This window comes from Clarias gariepinus, chromosome 18 (genome assembly GCF_024256425.1).
Source record: "Clarias gariepinus isolate MV-2021 ecotype Netherlands chromosome 18, CGAR_prim_01v2, whole genome shotgun sequence".
NCBI lineage: Eukaryota > Metazoa > Chordata > Actinopteri > Siluriformes > Clariidae > Clarias > Clarias gariepinus.
This window is the reverse complement of record NC_071117.1, coordinates 29,464,103-29,472,500: the sequence shown is the minus strand read 5'-3', so window position 1 is coordinate 29,472,500 and position 8,398 is coordinate 29,464,103. Positions and strand designations below refer to the sequence as shown.

The 8,398-nt window shown below is 42.5% G+C and overlaps 1 protein-coding gene across 1 annotated transcript in view; it reads right to left on the bottom strand.

Moving 5' to 3' along the window:
• LOC128506381 (protein PERCC1) overlaps window positions 1-7 on the bottom strand; it is a 1,834-nt gene extending 1,827 nt beyond the window's left edge. The window contains exon 1 of the mRNA XM_053476799.1: window positions 1-7. This exon is cut by the window's left edge and continues 20 nt beyond it. The gene's annotated coding sequence lies outside the window, so the exon portion shown is untranslated.
• Between the last annotated feature and the right edge of the window lie 8,391 nt (window positions 8-8,398).

The window sequence follows — 8,398 nt, the reverse complement described above, 5'->3', positions numbered from 1 at the left end:
CGCTGCTCGGTCCCGGTGGTGTACACGGCTGTGGCTGCGTGTGTGCTTTATACCTACTGAGAGCGCGCGCCTCCGTGTTGTCTCAGTAAATATTTGCGCGCGTGAGGCTGTAATCGGGGCTGTGTGCAAACAGAGCGCGAGGCGAGCGGCAGTGCCCGGCAACCGGGGGGGCATTTGAGGGGTGGGGGGTGTAACCGTCATGATGGTGCGTGCCTGCCAGGGGACGCTCGAGTGTCTTACACACACACACACATATATACACACACACACACACACACAAAGCAAACACGGCCCTGCGCAAACAGGCCCTGAGCGCAGCCGCGTTATCGCTCTCACTTACAGAAGAACCTAAAAAGGCGTGAAATCGGATCTCACACCATTTTGAGTTCTGAATGAGCCCCTTTATAAAACCCCATTACAGAGATAAGCAGAGTCAATTCCCTGTGTGTGTGTGAGTGTGTGTGTGTGTGTGTGTGTGTGTAATGTTCATTTTACAACAACAAAAATGCACAAAGATGTAATTTAAGCGATTAGGAGAGAGAGAATAAACCAGAGAAATGAAAATCTCTAACATCTGACATCAGGAGAACACTGCCTTTATTAATAATAATATTATTAATAATAATAATAATAATTCTTTGTCTTTCAGCTGTTCCCTTTCAGGGGTCGCCACAGCGAATCATCTGCCTCCATCTAACCCTATCCTCTGCATCCTCTTCTCTCACACCAACTAACTTCATGTCCTCTCTCACTGCATTCATAAATCTCCTCTTTGGTCTTCCTCTAGACCTCCTGCCTGGCAGTTCCAACCTCAGCATCCTTCTACCGATATATTCACAATCTCTCCTCTGAACATGTCCAAACCACCTCAATCTGGCCTCTCTGACTTTATCTCCAAAACATCTAACGTGGGTTGTCCCTCTGATGAACTTATTCTTGATCCTATCCATCCGTGTCACTCCCAAGGAGAACCTCAACATCTTCAGCTCTGCCACCTCCAACTCTGCCTCCTGTCTTTTCTTCAGCGCCACTGTCTCTAAGCCGTAGAGCATCGCTGGTCTCACCACTGTCCTGTACACCTTTCCTTTCATTCTCGCTGATACTCTTTTATCACACAACACACCTGACACTTTTCTCCACCCATTCCAACCTGCCTGTACACGCCTCTTCACCTCCTTTCCACACTCTCCATTGCTCTGGACCGTTGACCCTAAGGACTTAAAGTCCTGCACCTTTATTACCTCTGCTCCCTGTAGCCTCATCGTCCCTCTTGGGTCCCTCTCATTTACACACATGTATTCTGTCTTGCTGCGGCTAACCTTCATTCCTCTGCTTTCCAGAGCATACCTCCACCTCTCCAAATTTTCCTCCACCTGTTTCCTGCTCTCGCTACAGAGCACAATGTCATCTGCAAACATCATAGTCCATGGGGACTCCTGTCTTACCTCATCTGTCATCCTGTCCATCACCAGAGCAAACAAAAAGGGGCTTAGAGCCGATCCTTGATGCAGACCCACCTCCACCTTGAACATCTACATCTCTCATACATGTCCTGCACCACTCTAACATACTTCTCGGCCACTCCAGACCTTCTCATACAATACCAAAGCTCCTCTCTTGGCACCCTGTCATACGCTTTCTCTAAATCTACAAAGACACAATGCAACTCCCTGTTACCTTCTCTGTGCTTCTCCAGCAGCATCCTCAAAGCAAATACTGCATCTGATGTACTCTTTCTAGGCATAAAACCATATTGCTGCTCACAAATGCTCACCTCTGCCCTTAACCTAGCTTCCACTACTCTTTCCCACAGCTTCATTGTCTGGCTCATTAGCTTTATACCTCTATAATTGCCACAGCTTTGCACATCTCCCTTGTTCTTAAAAATTGGCACCAATACACTTCTCCTCCATTCCTCTGGAATCCTCTCACTCTCCAAGATCTTGTTAAACAAACTTGTCAGAAACTCTACTGCCACCTCTCCCAAGCACTTCCATACCTCCACAGGTATGTCATCAGGACCAACAGCCTTTCCACTCTTCATCCTCTTCAACGCCCTTCTCACCTCACTTCTACTAATATTTGCTACTTTCTGTTCCACAACAGTCACCTCTTCTACTCTTCATTCTCTTTTATTTTCCTCATTCATCAACTTTTCAAAGTACTCCTTCTATCTTCCCATCACCCTCCTGGCATCTGTCAGTACATTTCCATCTCTATCTTTAATCACTCTAACCTGCTGCACATACTTTCCATCTCTATCTCTCTGCCTTGCCAACCTGTACAGATCCCCCTCTCCCTCCTTACTGTCTAGCCCAGCATACAAGTCCTCATATGCTCTTTGTTTGGCCTTTGCCACCTCTACCTTCACCTTACTCTGCATCTCCCTGTACTCCTGTCTACTCTCTTCAGTCCTCTCAGAGTCCCACTTCTTCTTAGCTAGCCTCGTTCCACCACCAAGTCTCCTTGTCCACTTTCCCCTTACCTGATAATACACCAAGTGCCCTCCTACCTGTCTCCCTGATCACATTGGCTGTAGTTGTCCAGTCAACTGAAAGCACCTCCTGACCACCCATAGCCTGTCTCAACTCCTCCCTAAAGACTAAACAGCATTCTTCCTTTCTCAGCTTCCATCACTTTGTCCTCTGCTCTGCCTTTCTTCTCTTCACCTTCCTCACCACCAGGGTTATTTTACACACCACCATTCTGTGTTGTCTGGCTACACTCTCCCCTACCAACTTTGCAGTCACTGATCTCCTTCAGATAACAACGCTGACACAAGATGTAGTCGACCTGAGTGCTTCTGCTTCCACTCTTATATGTGACCATGTTCCTGCCTCTTCTGGAAGAAAATATTTACTTCTGCCATTTCCATCCTCTTTGCAAAGTCCACCACCATCTGTCCTTCAACATTCCTGTCCTGAAGACCAAACCTGCCCATCACATTTGCATCACCTCTGTTCCCTTCCCCAACATGTCCTTTGAAGTCTGCACCAGTCACCACTCTCTCACCTCTAGGGATGCTCTGCATCACTTCATCTAACTCACTCCAGAATGTCTCCTTTTCGTCTAACTCACATACTACCTGTGGTGCATAGCCACTAACAACATTGAACATCACCCCTTCAATTTCTAGCTTCAGACTCATCACCCTGTCTGATACTCTCTTTACCTCTAGAACATTCCTTATAAACTCCTCTTTAAGAATGTTCAACATTCATAGTCCCAACATTCAAAGTCCCTACTATCACTCCTAAACTCACCTGCCTTTCCTTTTCTCTCTCTGCTTTCGAATACACCTTTGTCCTCTCCTTTTTCGACAAACAGTAGCCCAATTTCCACCGGCACCCTGTAGGTCAACAGCACCGGTGGTGGTCGTTGTTAATCCGGGCCGCGACTGATCCGGTATGGAAATGGTATTGGTGATTCGCATCATTGATTTGGCAAATGTTTTACATCGGATGCCCTTCCTAACACCCCCCCCCCCCCCCGGGGTTGCATTATAATAATAATATTAATAATAATAATTAAAGTTATCCAAATGTAAATGTTACTTATCACACAGCCCTACACAGAGTGATACACAGCTCTAGAGACTACAATTTATTATATAAATAGAATATTTAAATAGAGAAATGAGAATAAAAGAAAATGATAAAAATATAGAAACATTTAAGCTAAGAAAATGTACAATAAGTAGCCTACAAGGATGCTAATAAAATAGAACTGAAATAAAAGTGTATGAAGTGTTAAATGTTTATCAGTACCACTATCAGTAACGGTACCTGTATCAGTATTAGTACCTGTATCAGTAACAGTACCACTATCAGTAGCAGTACCTGTATCATTTACATTTACATTTAGGCATTTGGCAGATCCAGAGCGACTTACATTTTTATCTCATTACACATCTAAGCAGTTGAGGGTTAAGGGCCTTGCTCAAGGGCCCAACAGTGGCAACTTGGTGGTTGTGGGGTTTGAACCTGGGATCTTCCGAACCGTAGTTCAATGCCTTAACCACTGAGCTACCCCGTATCAGTAATGGTACCTGTATCAGTAATGGTACCTGTATTAGTACCTGTATCAGTATTAGTACCTGTATCAGTAACAGTACCTGTATCAGTATTAGTACCTGTATCAGTAACAGTACCTGTATCAGTATTAGTACCTGTATCAGTAACAGTACCTGTATCAGTATTAGTACCTGTATCAGTAACAGTACCTGTATCAGTATTAGTACCTGTATCAGTAACAGTACCTGTATCAGTATTACTACCTGTATCAGTATTACTACCTGTATCAGTAACAGTACCTGTATCAGTATTACTACCTGTATCAGTATTACTACCTGTATCAGTAACGGTACCTGTATCAGTATTACTACCTGTATCAGTAACAGTACCTGTATCAGTAACAGTACCTGTATCAGTATTACTACCTGTATCAGTAACAGTACCTGTATCAGTATTAGTACCTGTATCAGTAATGTTACCTGTATAAGTAATGTTACCTGTATCAGTAACGGTACCTGTATCAGTAACGGTACCTGTTAAATTTAAAATTTTCATTTTATTGGAAAAAATATGACAAACATGATGGCAGTATGAGGTTAATAATAATTAATAATTAATGTTTCCAAACTTGTTATTGTCCTTTTTTCTTGAGTCCCTTTTCTTTGAGTCAGCTGTTACTTCTTGAAAAGATATCCGTTTAGTTTAGTCCCCAACCCTAAGTTCCTGGATTTTACAATTAGCCACTGCGGCACTGATACCAATACAAATATTATTACTCATATAGAACCAGAACTAGTATTAGTGCCAGTATCATTATTTGTGCCAGTACCAATATCAGTACCAGTAACAATACCTGTATCAGTGCCAGGATTATATTACATCTTATTATACTTTAACACTTCAAACCTTCAAAAATCCAAACACTATAACACATTAAACACATAACACTTCAACACCTCATCACCTCAATATCTCAAAACCCCAACACCATATTCCATCAACAACTCAACACCTCAAATTCACAATATCTCAAAACCTTAGCATCTCAACACCTTAAAACCATAACACATTAACACCAGAACAGCACCTTGAAATCTTAAAAGGCTCCAACACCACAACACAACACATTAAAACCTGGAAGAGTCAGTAATACATGTGCTTTAAGCAATTTGTTATCATTCCTGTCCTGAAGAAATAACCCCTTAGTGAATGTCACCCTGTAGCCCTGACCTCAGGTCCTTTAAAAGGGGTCACACCCCTCCCCCACACAGCTCTGAACCATCTGGACACCAGGAGGGAAATCATGTTAAAAGCCATTATTTGACTACAGGTATTATTAACTACACACACACACTGCAAAGCCGGAGGACCTGAGACTGTCCCTCTACCAGTGGATAACAAATTCACACAAGACACAAGATGGACACACATGCCCAGCCTCCGTCTCCCTCAGCACTGGAGCCCCCCAGGGTTGTCTCCTGAGCCCCCTGCTGGACTCACTGTACACTCATTATTGCATGGCCACATTCATTTCTCCCTCCATCATTTGCTGATCACACTGTTGTGGTGGGGCTGAAGACCGATTACAATCAGAAGGTCTACCTGGAGAAGGTTAAAAGCCTGGAGAAGAACTGATTAGGGGCCAGTGGTAGCTCAGTGGTGAAGGCAGTGGACTACGGTTTGGAAGATCCCAGGTTCAAACCCCACAACCACCAAGTTGCCGCTGTTGGGCCCTTGAGCGCGGCCCTTAAACCTCAACTGCTCAGATGTGTTATGAGAAGAAACAACACTTCCTGGCTCTCTGTGTTCAGATCACGCAGAACCTGACATGGTCCTGTAACATCAACACCCAAAGAACGTATAGGAGAACCTAGAGAGCTTAAACCTAAGGAGCTAAAGAACGTCTACACCTGCACCACAGAGAGAATCCTAATAGGAAACATCACAGCATGGTTTGAAATCAGCACCACGCAGGACAGACAGTTTCACCAAGATTTTTATACTTTTCACACTTTATACTTTTATATATTCATTACTGTATAATTAAAATTTCTACCCTAAAGACTAAACTTTTTTATTTGTAGTGTAACTCTGTTTTTAGTGTAATTGTTCTATTTGTAGGTTACAGTAAGTCATATAAACATTTTGCTCCACGTCATACCGTGTAATGTTGTGTCTGTATAGAGTAATATGTAGAGTGTTAATATGTATTATTTCTGGAGTAAAAAATGTTATTCTGTTTATTTTCTGAAAACTTTAATTTCTTTACACCTAAAGAAATTGTTTCTAAAGTAATAGATTAGAAGATGTTTGTTCTCTCAGTTCCATCAGCAATAGTGAAACAAAGAGGCGAATGTTTAAGGTTCGCTTTCAAGGTCATCAGCCGTTCACGACAGTGAGTGCGATGGTTGTGGAGACGTCACACACTGAGTCACGTTCATAAGGTCCATGGAGGGTTTAGTGCTCTGTTTTTTTCTCTGTCATGGTCAGAGTGGAGTCAGGGTCTGTCTCATAGACAGTGTGTGTGTGTGTGTGATGCAAGACTACTCCAGTCCATTACACACACTCAATCATACCCAGAAGTGTGAAGAGCCACCAGTCCACTGACTGACTGTCTTATTATTATGCATTTGTATTATTATACTGTTTAGATTTTTCTGATATAAAATATTAAAACTAAATATGAAGGTGTTAATGTAGTGTGCCTATTTATTTATTTTGTTACAATAGGACAAATCAGATTTTCTGTTAATAATGTTGTTACTCTTTCAGCTGCTCCTGTCGAGGGGACACCACAGCAGACCATCCAATCCACACACACAGGTTTTACGCCGGATGCTCTTCCTGACACAACCCTCCATTTAACCCGGGCTTTGGGCATTGGGTGGGGCGTGAACCCTGGCTTGCTAATAATTTTGTATGTTTATGTATAATTAGCTGATATCATTAACGAGTAATGGCACCTATTTACACTGCACCACGTCATACAGAAACTAATCAGTCACTTAGAAAGTTTTATTTTTTTCAAAATACAGTGGAACCTCGGTTTACGAGTAACGCGGTTTACGAGTGTTCTGCAAGACGAGCAAAGATTTTTAATAAAATTTAACTTAAAAAACGAGCATTTTCTTGGTTTACGAGCTCCGAGTATCATGTTTCACGCATGCACTTCTTGTTTAGACGCCGAGCATCACGTGATCACAACTGAGACAACAGTTTTTCTCTCTCTTGCGCTGCTGAATCGTCTCCCCTGCTGGGTCTTGCGTGTACTGTTTACTATAACACTGTGACTACGTGTGTGTGAAACATATTTTATTATGTGTTCGGAAGCGCGTGTGTACAGCGCATCTGCTGTTTCTTATAACACACGTGTGTGCGCGCGAGTGAGGCAAAAAAAATTGTCAATACAGAGGTTAAAAATCTATTTTCTTCCTCATTGCGGTGTGTGTGTGTGTGTGTAGGTGTGTGTGTGTGTGCAGCCCCTTATTCACAAACACACATGCGCGCACAGAAATGAAGGCAAAAGACACATTCTGCTCTCTGAAGAAACTCTGTCGCTAATCTTTTCAGAGGTGAGGTGCTGGGTCACTTGTTTGTTTGTTTTACTTTACAGCAGTGATTCTGTTAGTTTGCGCTCAGTAGCGTCATTAGCGATGTTTATTGCTTTTAGATAAAACAGTGTAGCGGGAGAGAGACATTGATTTATGACCGCTGTTTACGGAAGTGTAGCCCAGTGCGGGAGATGCATTGTGGGTAATGCAGTCCGGTGTGTGTGAACACGAATGTGAGATTTAAGTTAGGATATTGAGCCTGAGTTTTGTTCTTCAGTAGTTTTTTAGTTGGATCATTGCACGAGCATGGATTAACGAGCTGTTACGCTGCCGCAAGCAACATAAAAATAAAGCGGAGAAGCTTTAATAATTTAGAACAGAACAACAGTCTTCCCGTTAATGTGTGTGTAAGTGTGTTTAAACGAGAGAAGAAAGTTTTAATGTGTAAGATGAGGAAAGGGAAACAGGAGGGGCTGAAAGCAAGAGTCTCCACTTACTCTAGCCTCACACACACACACACGCGCACACACAGCGCCTGCATGCACAAAGGGAAACGCTTATCTGCCAGGATTTATTTTTAACTTTTTTGAAAGGTAACGTGCAGGTTAATTTGTTTTATTTTTACTTAATATTTTGTATTAGTTATTTTTATGTATTTATTTTTTGGGGCTGTAGAACGAATAATTTAAGTTTCCATTATTTCTTATGGGAAAATTTAATTTGGTTTACGAGTGTTTTGGAATACGAGCCCACATCCGGAACGAATTATGCTCGTAATCCGAGGTTCCACTGTACTCAAAAACTCACCAGTGGGGGCGACCTCTGCTGGCCAAC